Source organism: Heterodontus francisci, chromosome 2 (genome assembly GCF_036365525.1).
Source record: "Heterodontus francisci isolate sHetFra1 chromosome 2, sHetFra1.hap1, whole genome shotgun sequence".
In the NCBI taxonomy this organism is placed as follows: Eukaryota; Metazoa; Chordata; class Chondrichthyes; order Heterodontiformes; family Heterodontidae; genus Heterodontus; species Heterodontus francisci.
Window position 1 is genome coordinate 143,566,364 of NC_090372.1, and position 16,413 is coordinate 143,582,776.

A 16,413-nucleotide genomic window follows, 5' to 3' on the forward strand; every position below is an offset into this window, starting at 1 on the left:
GTGAAGCAGCGCCTGGAGTGGCTATAAAGGCCAATTCTGGAGTAACAGGCTCTTCCACAGGTGCTGCAGAGAAATTTGTTTGTTGGGGCTGTTGCACAGTTGGCTCTCCCCTTGCGCCTCTGTCTTTTTTCCTGCCAACTACTAAGTCTCTTCGACTCGCCACAATTTAGCCCTGTCTTTATGGCTGCCCGCCAGCTCTGGCGAATGCTGGCAACTGACTCCCACGACTTGTGATCAATGTCACACGATTTCATGTCGCGTTTGCAGACGTCTTTATAACGGAGACATGGACGGCCGGTGGGTGTGATACCAGTGGCGAGCTCGCTGTACAATGTGTCTTTGGGGATCCTGCCATCTTCCATGCGGCTCACATGGCCAAGCCTGAAATACTACATAGACATTGTCTCAGAAGGGCTCACACTAACACCGAAAGCACGGGTTCCAACAGACATTGTAACCCTTTTAAAGGATGCTCAGCTTAATGAGGAGGTTCAGTTTGTTGTCAAGAATGCTGCACAACTGACGGATTTAATCACTTGGTTTGAATCTCGACATGTCACAATCCACAAAGCTTACAATAACTTAGTAAAAGCAGTCAATTCAGATTACTCCATTCAAGTCAGGGGAGAAAAGAGAAACATAGTAGTAATAGGGGATAGCATCGTTAGGGGAGTAGTACTGTTCTCTGCAGCAAAGATAGGGAGTCCCGAAGGCTGTGTTGCCAAGGGTAAGGACATCTCTTCTGGGCTGGAGAGGGACTTGGAGTGGAAGGGAAAAGATCCAGTTGCTGTGGTCCACGTAGGTACCAATGACATAGGTAGGACTAGGAAAGAGGTTCTGCTGAGGGACTATGAGCAGCTCAGGACCAAATTAAAAAGCAGAACCACAAAGGTAATAATCTCTGGATTACTACCTGAGCCATGTGCATATTGGCATAGGGTAAATAAGATTAGAGAGGTAAATGTGTGGCTCAAAGATTGGTGTGGGAGAAATGCGTTCTGATTCATGGGACACTGGCACCAGTACTGGGGAAAGAGAGAACTGTTCCATTGGGATGGGCTTCACTTGAACCATGCTGGAACCAGTGTCCTGGCGAATCGTTGATGGCGATCAAAGATGGCGCTGCTCAAATAATCACACGATGGTAACCTAAACACATGGCAGCACACAATGGCCAGAAGGGAGTGAGCGAGCGGGCCGGGGAGGGGAGGGAGCGAGTGGGCCGGGAGTGAGCGGGCCGGGGAGGGGAGGGAGGGAACGAGCGGGCGGGTGAGCAGTGAACGAGCAGGTGGGTGGGTGAGCCAGCAGTTGGGAGTGTTGCAAGCGGGCAGTGAACGAGAGGTCGGGAGGGGGGCGGTGAGCGAGCGGTCGGTGGGGGGGTGGGGGGGGGGTGGGCAGTGAGTGAGCGGTCGGGAGGGGGGCAGTGAGCAAGCGGTCGGTGCGGGGGGGGGGGGGTGGGGGGCGGGCTGTGAATGAGCGGGCCGGGGGTGTGAGCGAGCAGGCGGGCGGCGGGGGTCGGGAGCAGGCGACAGGGGGAAGGAGGAGAGCGCACACGCCACCAGCAAGGTCTTCGGCCACGCTCTCCCCGCACCCGCTCTCTACCCGCTCTCTACCCACTCTCTACCCGTTCCACCCATCCCTGCTCTCTCCGGACGGATCCCCCCACCATCTACCCGCGTTACGCGATGATGTCATCTGCGCATGCGCCAACCAGTCCTGGCACTGCGGAACGCAGCGCATGTGCAGAGGGTAGGAACCAATGTGTGCAGGTTGGCGCAGTCGGATGATGTAAGCTGCCGGCTGCGTTGTCAGTAATCACTTTGATTTCAGATTTGGTATTGTGTAATGAGGTAGGATTAATAAGAGATCTCATAGTTAAGGATTCTTTAGGGAGAAGCGATCATAACATGGTAGAATTTCAAATTCAGTTTGAGGATGAGCAACTCGGGTCTCAAGCCAGTGTCTTCAACTTAAACAAGGGCAATTGCTGAGGTATGAAGAAAGAGTTGTCTAAAGTGGGCTGGAACAATAGACTATAGGGGAAGTCAGTAGATGAGCAGTGGCAGACTTTTAAGCAGATATTTCATAACACACAGCAAACATTTATTCCAGTCAGAAGGAAGGACTCGAAGAGAACGATAAACCACCCGTGGATAACAAAGGAAGTTAAGGCAAGTATCAAATTAAAAACAAAGGCATACAATGTGGCAAAAACAAGTGGTAGGCCAGAGGACTGGGAATTTTTTAGAAACTAGCAGCGGATGACTAAAAAACTAATAAAGAGGGAGAAAATTGATTATGAGGATAAATTGGCAAGAAATATAAAAACAAAGTAAAAGCTTCTATGGGTATATTAAAAGGAAGCGAGTAGCTAAAGTAAGTGTGGGACCCTTAGACTGGGGAATTAATAACAGGGAACAGGGAAATGGCAGATAATTTATACCAATATTTTGCATCGGTCTTCACGGTGGAGGACACTATAAACATCCCAACAATAATAGATGAACAAGGAGTAAATGGGAGGGAGGAACTTGCAACAATCTCTATCACGAGGGAAAAGGTGCTGGACAAACTGATGGGACTAAAGGCAGACAACCTGAAGACAAGACCTGATGGCCTACATCCAAGGGTTTTAAAAGAAGTGGCTGCAGAGATAGTGGAGGCATTGGTCATAATATACCAAAACTCACTGGATTCCGGTAGGGTACCAGCAGATTGGAAAACCGTTAATGCGACACCCCTTTTCAAGAAAGGATGGAGATAAAAAGCAGGAAACTACAGACCAGCTAGCTTAACATCAGTCATTGGGAAAATGCTAGAGTCCATTACTAAGGAGGAAATAGCAGGACATGTAGAAAAACATAATGCAATCAAACAGAGTCAACATGATTTTATGAAAGGGAAATCATGTTTGACAAATTTGTTAGAGTTCTTTGAGAATATAACAAGCAGAGTGGATATAGGGGAACCGGTAGATGTAGTGTATTTGGATTTTCAGAAGGCATTTGATCAGGTGCCACATAAAAAGTTATTGCACAAAATAAGAGCTCAGGGTATTGGGGGTAATGTGTTGGCATGGATTGAGGATTGGCTAACACACAGAAGGCAGAGAGTCAGGATTAATGGGTCTTTTTCAGGTTGGAAAGCCGTAACTGGTGGGGTGTCACAAGGATCAGTCCTAGGGCCTCAACTATTTACTATCTATATTAATGACGTGGAGGAAGGGACAGAGTGTAGTGTATCCAAATTTGCACTTGGATACAAAAATGGGTGGGAAGGCATGTTGTGATGAGGACACAAAGAATCTGCAAAGAGATATAGATAGGTTAAGTGAGTGGACAAAAACTTGGCAGATGGTGTTCAATGTGGGAAAGTGTGAGGTAATCCACTTTGGTAGGAAGAATAAAAAGGCAGATTATTATTTAGATGGAGGAAGACTACAAAACACTGCTGTACAGAGGGATCTGGGTGTTCTTGTGCATGAAACACAAAAGGTTAGCATGCAGGTGCAGCAAGTAATTAGGAAGGCAAATGGAATTTTGGCCTTTATTGCTAGGGGGTTAGAGTTTAAAAATAGGGAAGACTTGTTACAACAGTACAGGGTGTTGGTGAAGCCACACCTGGAGTACTGCGTACAGTTTTGGTCCCTGTATTTAAAGAAGGATATACTAGCATTGGAGGCAGTTCAGAAAAGGTTCACTAGGCTGATTCCTGAGATGAAGGGGTTGTCTTATCAAGAACGGCTAAACAGGTTAGGCCTTTATTCATTGGAGTTTAGAAGAATGAGAGGTGATCTTATAGAAACTTATAAGATTTTAAGGGGGCTTGACAGGGTAGATGTTGAGAAGATGTTTCCACTGGTGGGGGAATCTCGAACTAGGGGACATAGTTACAGAATAAGGGCGCACACATTTCAAACTGAGATGCAAAGGAATTTCTTCGCTCAGAGGGTGGTGAATCTCTGGAATTCTCTGCCTCACAGAGTTGTGGAGACTAGGTCACTAAATGTATTTAAGGAGGAGGTAGATAGATTTTTGAAATCTTGGGGAGTCAAGGCTTAGGCGGAGCAGGCCCAAAAGAGGAGTTGAGGCCTGGGACAGATCAGCCATGATCTTATTGAATGGCAGGGCAGGCTTGAGGGGCTGAATGACCTACTCCTGCTCCTATTTCTTATGTTCTTATGTTCTTACTCCCAGTGCCAGGTGCTAGTGAGCATAGGGACAGAGGATTGAGCGATTAAACACACGGCTGGAGAATTGGTGCAGGAGGCAGGATATCAGATTTCTGAGGCATTGGGATCTGATCTGGGTTGTTGGGACCTGTACAAGATGGATGGGTTGCACCTTAGCAGGGCCGGGACTAACATTCTCGCAGGGAGATCTGCTAGTGCTGTTGGGGTCAGTTTAAATTAGATTAGCAAGGGGTTAGGAAGCTGAGAGGGATCTCAGACTGAAGGAAGCAAAACAGGTAACAGGAAGTAGAAAAGTAATAAGCGAACTTAGAAGGCAGACGAAACAGAGGCAAACATCAAATACGATCAAAATGAGCAATAATGTTAAGACACAGTTAAGGGCATTATATTTGAATGCACACAGTATTCACAACAAGGTAGATGCACAAATAGAGGTAAATGGGTATGATTTAATTGCCTTTAATTAAAGGCGTGGTTACCGGGTGACCAGGACTAGAACTGAATATTCAGGGATATTCATCATTTAGGAAGGCTGGTGCAGGGGAAAAGGAGGTGGGGTAGTGCTGTTAATAAGGGCTGAGATCAGTATATTAGTGAGAGAGGATCTTAGATTGAATGAGCAAGATGTAGAATCAGTTTGGGTGGAGTTAAGAAACAGCAAGGGGTGACAGATATTGGTGGGAGTTGTTTATAGGCCACCAAATAGTAGTGTTAATGTTGGGCACGGTATAAGTCAAGAAATTAGAGTTGCATGTAGCATGGGTAATACAATAATAATGGGCGAATTTAATTTATATATAGACTGGGTAAACCTAATTAGCATGAATGCTGTGCAGAATTAATTCCTGGAGTGTGTACGAGGTGGGTTTCTGGAACAGTTTGTTGAGGAACCAACTAGCAATCAGCCTATTTTTGATTTAATATTATGCAATGAGAAAGGGCTAATTAATAATGTGGCTATAAAAGAGTCATTAGGAAATAGTGACCATAATATGATAGAATTTTACATTAAGTTTGAAAGAAGTATAGTTCATTCTGAAACTAGAGTTTTAAATTTGAACAAAGGAAACTATGAAGGTATGAGGGGCAAGTTGGCTATGCTGGATTGGGAAAATACATTAAAAGATTTGACGGTAGTCAGGCAATGCCTAGTATTTAAAGAAGTATTACAACAAATGTACATTCCTCTAAGGCACAAAGGAAAGGTGAATCAACTGTGGCTAACAATAGAAGTTAAAGTAAAAGCAAAATACTGCGGATGCTGGAAATCTGAAACAAAAACAAGAAATGCTGGAATCACTCAGCAGGTCTGGCAGCATCTGTGGAAAGAGAAGCAGAGTTAACGTTTCAGGTCAGTGACCCTTCTTCGGAACCCCGAAGAAGGGTCACTGACCCGAAACGTTAACTCTGCTTCTCTTTCCAATAGAAGTTAAAGATTGCATTAGATCAAAGGAAATTCCTTATAACATCACCAGAAAAAGTGGTAATCCCAAGGATTGGGAGCAATTTAGAATCCAGCAAAGGAGGACCAAGAAACTGATAAAGCAAGGGAAAAGGGAATATGAATACAAGCTAGTTGGAAATGTAAAGGTGGACTGTAAAAGCTTCATTAGGTATGTGAAAAGGAAAAGATTAGCAAGGACAAATGTGGGTCCATTACAGGTGGAGCCTGGAGAATTTGTGGTGAAGAATGGGGAAATGGCAGAGAGACTATACAATTACTGCCTTCATGGAGGAAGATAAAGAAAATGTCCCAGAAATATTAGGGAATGAAGGGACTTGTAAAAATTAGGAACTGAGAGAAATTAGTATCAATAAAGAGGTAGTACTCGAAAAATTACCTGGATTGAAAGTTGATACATCCCCTGGACTAGATGAGCTACATCCCAGAGTATTGAAGGAGGTGGCTATAGAGATAATGGATGCATTGGTGGCTGTCTTTCAAAATTCTATAGATTCTGGAAGGGTTCCTGCAGACTGGAAAGTAACAAATGTAACCCCACTATTTAAGAAAGGAGAGAAAACAAAGTACTAAAGACCTGTTAGTTTGGCATCAGTAGTAGGTAAAATGTTAGAATCTATTATAAAGGATGTGATGACTGGACATTTGGAAAATAATGATATGATTGGGCAGAGTCAACATGGATTAATGAAAGGGAAATCATGCTTGACAAACCTGTTGGAGATTTTTTAGGATGTTACTTGTAGGACAGATAAAGGGGAACCAGCGGATGTGTTGTATTTGGATTTTCAGAAGGCTTATGATAAGGTCCCAAACAGGAGGTTAGTGAACAAAATTAGGGTATATTGGATTGGGGATAATATACTGGTATGGATTGAGAATTGGTTAACAGACAGAAAGCAGTGAGTAGGAATAAATGGATCATTCTCAGGATGGTAGGCTGTTACTATTGGGGTATTGCAAGGATCAGTGCTTGGGCCACAGCTGTTCACAATCTATAGAAATGATTTGGATATGGGGACCAAATATAATATTTCCAAATTTGCTGATGACACAAAACTAGGTGGAGATGTAAGTTGTGAAGACGATGCAAAGACGCTTCAGGAGGATTTGGACAGGCTAAGTGAATGGGCAAGAATATGGCAGATGGAATATAATGTGAATAAGTGTGAAGTTTTCCACATTGGTAGAAAAAGCAGAAAGGCAGAATATTTCTTAAATGGTGAAAGGTTGGGAAGTGTTGATTTCCAAAGAGACCTGGGTGTCCTTGTTCATAAGTCACTAAAAGCTAGTCTGCAAGTGCAGCAAGCAATTAAGAAGGCAAATTTTATGTTGGCCTTCATTGCAAGGGGATTTGAGGACAGGAGTAAAGAAGTCTTGCTGCAACTGTATAGACCCTTGGTGAGACCGCACCTAGAGTATTGTGTACAGTTTTGGTCTCTTTATCCGAGGAAGGATATACTTGCCATAGAGGGAGTGCCGCGGAGGTTTATCAGACTAATGCCTGTGATGGTGGGATTGTCTTATGAGGAGAGATTGCAGAAACTGGGCCTGTATTCTCTAGAGTTTTGAAGAATGAGAGGTGATCTCATTGAAACTTACAAAATTCTTACAGGGCGTGACAGGGTTAATGTGGATAGGATGTTTCCTCTGGCTGGTGAGTCTGGAACCAGGGGACACAGTCTCAGAATTAGGGGTAGGCCATTTAAGACTGAGATGAGGAGGAATTTCTTTACTCAGAGGGTGGTGAATCTTTGGAATTCTCTATCCCAGAGGGCTGTGGAAGCTCAATCATTGAGCATGTCCAAGAAATAAATCGATAGATTTCTGGATACTAATGACATCACGGGATATGGGGATAGTGGGGAAAATGGCATAGAGGTAGATGATCAGCCATGATCTGTTTAAATGGTGGAGTAGCCTCAATTGGCCATATGACCTACTCCAGCTCCTATGTTCCTAGGTACTGTTCTGGGCTGAAATGTTGTCAAATGAACAACACTGTGATAATGCTTAATTAAATGCCTGTGCTCAATTGATGCTTTCTTGCATGGCATAGAAGCTCAAATAATATTACTGCTATGGGGAAGAGTTAAGCGGTGACGATAAAATGGCTCAGAGGTTTCAACAACCTTCTGCGGTGTTCCTGCAAGCTGTGTGTATCATTGACCCCGCACAAATGCACCTGTTGAAAGTGGATTTAAACTTGATTGATGCGATTCCTGCCTTTGACAAGACTGTAAGCTGGAGATTTCTGCTTATAAAAGCATTGCAAAAGAAACAAATTGTATTTTTCCATTACGTGGAGATTTTTCCTTATTTTTCACCCCTGCTGCCCCAATACTGCCAAAAGATGGCTGTAAAAGAGAGGAAAAAGCTGCTTCATTCATTCTAACTTTTGATAAAGCTGCAATTTTAGATATAACATATCTTAAGCAGCATACACCATATCAGTTAACTGTCAGATCTATACATATAAAGAACCCTTTCCTTATAATATAAACAATAAATTCACACATATCTTGGTCAATTATAAACTGTCCAGCAATATTCAAAAAAAGTCATCTCATCCTTACCAAACAGCCATGTGATACATTGCAGAACTATTAGTTATGTACTGAACAAGTGTCATCTGAATGCAACACTAAGCTGTCCAGAAGAATATCAAACTATAACTCTTTTTCTGTGACCTTCCTCAATTATTCAGCAATAAAAAAAGCTGCTCAGCTCTTGGCCTCTGGAGCTATTCCCTTCAGACAAAAATATTGACTTTCAAATGCAACCAAATGAATATTCATGACACAAAGGCAATTGGAGCAGTGCAAGTGATGCTAGTGATAATTAGGTGCCTTTAAAATCATATCTTCCATTTTAAAAGGGAAAGCTGACTTTACATTCTTTCTCATTACCACATTGAAGTTCAAAAAAAGGATCTGATGATTGATGCATGGTAAAAAGTAACCTTTTAATAATTTATGACTTATCATGAAGACATTTTTCAAAATGATTTTGAGCAGCATTTATTTTGTATCAGTAATCTAAGCTGTCTTTGCATAATGTATCAGTTTAATTTACTTGATATGTTTTGTAAAGCAATTCAAGTATCAATAAAAGCATCACTGAAGCATTAATCTGAAATCCTTTTCAAGTTCTCCATAGAATTACTGTTATTTTGGCTATATTCACATTTACATATAAACAAGTTTGCGTTAATGATGCCAGTCTGAAACCAATCATTGCAGTATGGCTGTATCCATTTAGCAGTACCATGTCTACACTGCCTGGCTGGAAGTCTAATTCTCCTATCCAGAGGAGAGGGCAACATGTGTATGATTGCACTCATGAACCAAGCTCTTCTCTCAACACTTCTCAACACTTAAAAGTGAAACTTTTAGTTCAAGCAGTATCAGCTGCAATCTCTAAAAACACAAATGATTTCCAGCTTTTTTAAAAATATTAGCTTGGGCTCATGATTTATACTGGGATTTTAGTGGAAACCTCAGTAGTGACACTTGCATTGCAGTGCAAGTATATCCCTGGAAGTTACGACAGCGCTTCTGAGTTCTTGGTTCTAACACCTGTATCCAGAATAGATTTTTTTTTTTCGATTTAGAGATACAGCACTGAAACAGGCCCTTCAGCCCACCGAGTCTGTGCCGACCATTAACCACCCATTTATACTAATCCTACACTAATCCCATATTCCTACCACATCCTCACCTGTCCCTATATTCCCCTACCACCTACCTATACTAGGGGCAATTTATAATGGCCAATTTACCTATCAACCTGCAAGTCTTTTGGCTGTGGGAGGAAACCGGAGCACCCGGAGGAAACCCACGCAGACACAGGGAGAACTTGCAAACTCCACACAGTCAGTACCCAGAATTGAACCCGGGTCGCTGGAGCTGTGAGGCTGCGGTGCTAACCACAGTGTTAACCACAGGTGGCCAGTGTACAGGATTGTCAGTGGAGCTACTCAAAGTCAATATTAGCAGCCTAGCTTCTTGCAGACAACAACAGCTGACGGTGACAGTCAACATAGCAAGAAAAGTAACTCTAGAACTATGGGCTGGATTTTATCAAGCCCATGATGTTGGGGTCCATGGCGGTGGGGGGCTGGAAGATGGTTGCGGCAGAGGCCTGCCATGGAGTTCGATGCCGGGAGGGCCCGGCCTGATCCTCCCAATTGCATCGAGATTCCATGGCGGATCCCCCTCCCACCCCCACCCCCCCCCCCCCCCACCCCACCCCCCACCCCCCACCCCCACCCCCCCCCCCACCCCCCACCCACCCCCCCACCCCCCACCCCCACCCCCACCCCCCCCCACCCCACCCCCCCCACCCCCCCCACCCCCCCCCACCCCACCCCCCCCACCCCCCCCACCCCACCCCCCCCCACCCCCCCCACCCCACCCCACCCCCCCACCCCACCCCCCCCACCCCCACCCCACCCCCACCCCCCCCCACCCCAACCCACCCCCCCACCCCCCCCCCACCCCACCCACCCCCCCCACCCCACCCCCCCCCCACCCCACCCCACCCACCCCCCCCCACCCCCCCCCAACCCCCACCCCCCCCCCACCCAACCCCCACCCCCAACCCCCCCCACCCCCAACCCCCACCCCCCCCCCCCAACCCCCCCCCCCACCCACCCCCCCCACCCCACCCCCCCCCCACCACCCACCCCCCCCACCCCCCACCCCACCCCCACCCCCCCACCCCCCCCCACCCCACCCACCCACCCCACCCCACCCCCCCCCCACCCCACCCACCCCCCCCCCACCCCCCACCCCCCCCCACCCCTCCCCCCCCACCCCCCCCCACCCCCCCCCCCACCCCCACCCCACCCACCCCCCCCCCCACCCCAACCCACCCCACCATAATGGCATGTAAATAATGGAAATACACCATCCAGAGTATTTTCTGCCATTTATGCTATATTAATGTTGGGTGTAAGGGATACCTGTTTACCTCTACCATCCTTTGAGTGCTGGAGGGACCATTGACATTTAAAAGGGCCATGAAGCTTGTACAACTAATTGCAGGGTGATCAGTTGCATGCACTTAGGGGGCATTTGGTAAAACAGTCATTTGAAAAAAACAGACAGCACAAAGCCCTCCAGCCATGACATGCTGCAACCAATCTGCACCCTTCCTCCAAGCAGGCTCCCTGGATGGGGGTCAGAGGTAGGCTGGGGGGCCTGCCAAAACAGTGCAAATTATGCTGAGCCCAGAAAATTGCTCAATGTCAAGGAGCATTCCTTGAGGCAGGTGGAACTTCTGATCCATCAAAGATACACTGAGGTTCCACAAATTACAGGTCAAAGGGAGCAGAGGTAAATATTTGACTGAATAGCATTAAATTGCTATGGCAGAAGGATGCAACAAAACATGCAACTATAATTTATACAGTAGATAAAGGGACAATTATTATTCAAATCTAACAGCTTTTCCACAAACATTTTCGGCTAATAAAAAGATGATTCAGTGCGTTATTTTCTTAACTGTTAGCTACAGGCAGCTCCACAGAATTTCAGGCTCTGTACATCAATCTTCTTTTTGAGAATTTAGCTCATACAGCACAATGCTGAAACAATTTCTTACACTACTGTAATACTGTTGTCTGTCAAAAGTAATCTTATTCCTATAAAATGGATGTTATTTCACCAAAAGAAACAATTGTTAAAGTAAAGTTTAAACAAGTTTTGAACACCTCTTCTCCTCTTGTCTTTTTTACCTCCCTTGGTTCTTTTCTGTTTCTACTACATTGACTTTATTTTTATATTATCGCTAAATACTAGGGTAAATTTTGCAAGGTGCCAACACTGCAGCATCAATTCTATGTCTTGCACTCTCGTGCAGAATTGCTGAGTTCACCATTATAAACGCTGCCAATTGCTCCATGGCATTGCTCATTGTAAGTTGTAAGAGGTTATGCTATTTTAATTTCAATTAATTAATACATTCAATTAATAAATAAAAATCTGGAATTGGAAGCTAGTCTCAGTACTAGTGCCATGAAAATATCATTGATCATCATAAATACCCATCTCATTCACTAATGTCCTTTAGGGAAGGAAATCTGCCTTCCTTACTCGGTCTGGCCTACATGTGACTCCAGACCCACAGCAATGTTGTTGCCTCTTAACTGCCCTCTGAAATGGCCTAGCAAGCCACTCAGTTCAAGGGCAATTAGAGATGGAGAACAAATGCTGGCAAGGCCAGCAATGCCCACATCCCATGAAAGAATAACAAAAATGTCACATTCCCATTGCCATATTAATATCTGTGCCTTTCAAGCCATTTCCTGTGGAGAAAAATAAAAACAAAATTGTCTGCCTCTTCCAGTGACTGTTTCTCACATTCAGTCCTATTCTTTCTGTGTTGCTCTCTGTGCCTGTTTGCCTTAAAATCTTTCTTTTCTCTCTTTCATTTCAGAATTAGGGGTTGTATAAGTGGGATTCATCACCACTTACATCTGATTTCATTCTGCCTACATTTTAAAACTTGTTACTTGTAAGAGGGAAGGTGACTGTGAATTTTCCCAAAGCTCAACATGTTATTTAATTGTATTTTTTTTTTGTTCTCCACTGTCCAGAGCACCTCTCTATGTCATGTGCAAGGAACAAACAACTGCTCACTATTTTCTATTGATCAACCATCTTCCATTTCAAGGTGCACTAAGATCTGTATCTCCATACGGATCAGTAGGGGCATTCAACATGCTGTGCCTTTATCCTATACCAGCTGGCTCCTTATCAATAACTACCACTTCTACCCATTCTTCACCTTGTGTTTCCTCATCAGCATTAATATCTGATTCTCCTGTAATATTTGTATTTCTGCTGATGCCTGCTTCAAACATGTGTTGGGAGTCTTCAAGTGTGGCTGATAGTTCATCAGGTTTGTCTTGTTCTGTGAAAAGAGCAGAAGATGCATCATGAATACATAAGTATGCCCATTCAGTAGGGTACTGTATTTTCAAATGCTTATCCACTCTATTTATTCTATTATGCACTTGTGCACAGTGTGTGGATCTTCTTTCTTTTGGGCCTCCTTATCTCGAGAGACAATGGATACGCGCCTGGAGGTGGTCAGTGGTTTGTGAAGCAGCGCCTGGAGTGGCTATAAAGGCCAATTCTGGAGTGACAGGCTCTTCCACAGGTGCTGCAGAGAAATTTGTTTGTTGGGGCTGTTGCACAGTTGGCTCTCCCCTTGCGCCTCTGTCTTTTTTCCTGCCAACTACTAAGTCTCTTCGACTCGCCACAATTTAGCCCTGTCTTTATGGCTGCCCGCCAGCTCTGGCGAATGCTGGCAACTGACTCCCACGACTTGTGATCAATGTCACACGATTTCATGTCGCGTTTGCAGACGTCTTTATAACGGAGACATGGACGGCCGGTGGGTCTGATACCAGTGGCGAGCTCGCTGTACAATGTGTCTTTGGGGATCCTGCCATCTTCCATGCGGCTCACATGGCCAAGCCATCTCAAGCGCCGCTGACTCAGTAGTGTGTATAAGCTGGGGGTGTTGGCCGCTTCAAGGACTTCTGTGTTGGAGATATAGTCCTGCCACCTGATGCCAAGTATTCTCCGAAGGCAGCGAAGATGGAATGAATTGAGACGTCGCTCTTGGCTGGCATACGTTGTCCAGGCCTCGCTGCCGTAGAGCAAGGTACTGAGGACACAGGCCTGATACACTCGGACTTTTGTGTTCCGTGTCAGTGCGCCATTTTCCCACACTCTCTTGGCCAGTCTGGACATAGCAGTGGAAGCCTTACCCATGCGCTTGTTGATTTCTGCATCTAGAGACAGGTTACTGGTGATAGTTGAGCCTAGGTAGGTGAACTCTTGAACCACTTCCAGAGCGTGGTCGCCAATATTGATGGATGGAGCATTTCTGACATCCTGCCCCATGATGTTCGTTTTCTTGAGGCTGATGGTTAGGCCAAATTCATTGCAGGCAGACGCAAACCTGTCGATGAGACTCTGCAGGCATTCTTCAGTGTGAGATGTTAAAGCAGCATCGTCAGCAAAGAGGGGTTCTCTGATGAGGACTTTCCGTACTTTGGACTTCGCTCTTAGACGGGCAAGGTTGAACAACCTGCCCCCTGATCTTGTGTGGAGGAAAATTCCTTCTTCAGAGGATTTGAACGCATGTGAAAGCAGCAGGGAGAAGAAAATCCCAAAAAGTGTGGGTGCGAGAACACAGCCCTGTTTCACACCACTCAGGATAGGAAAGGGCTCTGATGAGGAGCCACCATGTTGAATTGTGCCTTTCATATTGTCATGGAATGAGGTGATGATACTTAGTAGCTTTGGTGGACATCCGATCTTTTCTAGTAGTCTGAAGAGACCACGTCTGCTGACGAGGTCAAAGGCTTTGGTGAGATCAATGAAAGCAATGTAGAGGGGCATCTGTTGTTCACGGCATTTCTCCTGTATCTGACGAAGGGAGAACAGCATGTCAATAGTCGATCTCTCTGCACGAAAGCCACACTGTGCCTCAGGGTAGACGCGCTCGGCCAGCTTCTGGAGCCTGTTCATAGCGACTCGAGCAAAGACTTTCCCCACTATGCTGAGCATAGTGTGGATATATTGATACATTGTGTGGATATATTGATACATTGTGTGGATATATTGATACATACCATACAAATCATTGAATATCTGATTAACATGGTACAGGCCACTAGTTCTGTTCTCTCCCCTATTTTCCACAATCCCATCTTCTAAGTTCTGCCTGTTCAGAAATACCATTGCTTCCTCCTCTGAAATTAGTTCCTAAGAGTCTGAGAGTCCATTCCTTCCTATTTTGTTCCAGTTTTGTCTTTAAATGTAAGAGTTGCAGACGATTAGGACATGATAACTTAACAGGGAATTTCCTTCCTACACTACCTCTTGACATATATAAAGTGCTTTGCACACCACTGCTATCTTCTCTTCCAGTAGCTTGCTTGCTACATACTTGTGAACATTTCTCTGTGTCAGTACACTATCATTATCACTTTTCTTCATCTTTTTAGATGTTTGTGATGCCACTTTTCACTAATGTTCATACTTTGGCTCTGTGCTCTTCTTTAAGTTGTGCACCATCTTTTGGGCCTGCTGCCAGGGCCTCCAAGTGGTGGAGACACTATTATTACCACAACAACAATCTACATTTATGCAGCGCCTTTAACATACTGAAACTTCCAGTAACACTTCATAGAAACATTATCAAACAAAATTCGACACTGAAACATATAGGAGATATTAGGACCAATGACCAAAAGCTTGGCCAAAGAGATAGGTACATGTCAAGAAGTAGGGTAGGAAGAAAAGAGGTAGGTTTTAAGCAGCATCTTAAAATAGGAGAAATAGAAAGGCAGAGATGTTTAACAAGAGAACAACAGACCTTAGGGCATATGCAGCTGAAGGCATGGCCACCAGTGGTGGACCGTTGAAAATCAGGGATGTGCAAGAGGCCATTATTGGAGGAGTGTGGAGATTGTGGAGCATTGTAGGACTGGTGGAGATTTCAGAAATGGGGAGGGGTGAATTCATGGAGGGATTTGAAAACAAATATGAGAATTTTCAAATTGCAGTGTTGCTAACATGGGAGCCAATATAGTTCAGTGTGCACAGCAGTGATGGTTAAACAGAACTTGGTGCAAGTTAGAATATGAACAGTAAAGCTTTGAATGAGCTCAAGTTTAAATTGATACTGTCTATCAAATATTACCTTTTTTTCAAGCTGAAGGCTTTCAGCCAACCAAAATGTGCTTTGTGATATTTACTGGCACATTAGCTGCTTAAGAAGAATAAAGAAACATTTTTTATTTCAACTTTGTAATCCTTGCATGGGATATGTGTGTCGTTGGCAAGGCCAGCATTTGTTGCCTATCTCTAATTGCCCTTGAGAAGGTGGTGGTGAGTTGCCTTCTTGAATGCTGCAGTCCATCTGGTGTAGGTACACACACAGTGCTGTTAGGAAGGGAGTTCCAGGTATTTGATCCAGAGACAGTGAAGAAACAATGTAGTTCCAATTCAAGATGGGCTCTGAATTGGAGGGGAACCTGCAGTTGGTGGTGTTCCCATGCACTTGCTGTCTTGTCCTTCTAGGTGCTAAAGGTTGTGGGTTTGGAAGGTGCTGTTGAAGGAGGCTTGGTGAGTTGCTGCAGTGCAGCTTGTAGATGGTACACTCTGCTGCCACTGTGTGCTGGTGGTGGAGGGGAGTGAATGTTTAAAATGGTGGATGGGCTACCGATCAAGTGGGCTGTTTTGTCTTGGATGGTGTTGAGCTTCTTGAGTGTTGTTGGAGTTGCACCCATCCAGGCAAGTGGAGAGTTTTCCATCACACTCCTGACTTGTGCCTTGTAGACAGTGGACAGACTTTGGGGAGACAGAAAGTGAGTTACTTGGCTCAGAATTACCAGCCTCTGACCTGCTCTTGTAGCCATAGTATTTACATTGCTGGCCCAGTTCAGTTTCTGATCAATGGTAACCCCCAGGATGTTGATGGTGGGGGATTCAGCAATGGTAATGCCGTTGAATGTCATGGGGAGATGGTTAGATTCTCTTTTGTTGGACATGATCATTGCCTGTCACTGTGCCATGAATGTTAATTGCCACTTATCAGCCCAAGCCTGAATGTCGCCGAGGTCTTCTTCATGTAGACATGGACTGTTTCAGTATCCGCAGAGTCGTGAATGGTATAGAACACTGTGCAATCATCAGTGAAAATCCCCACTTTTAACCTTATGTTGGAGGGAAGG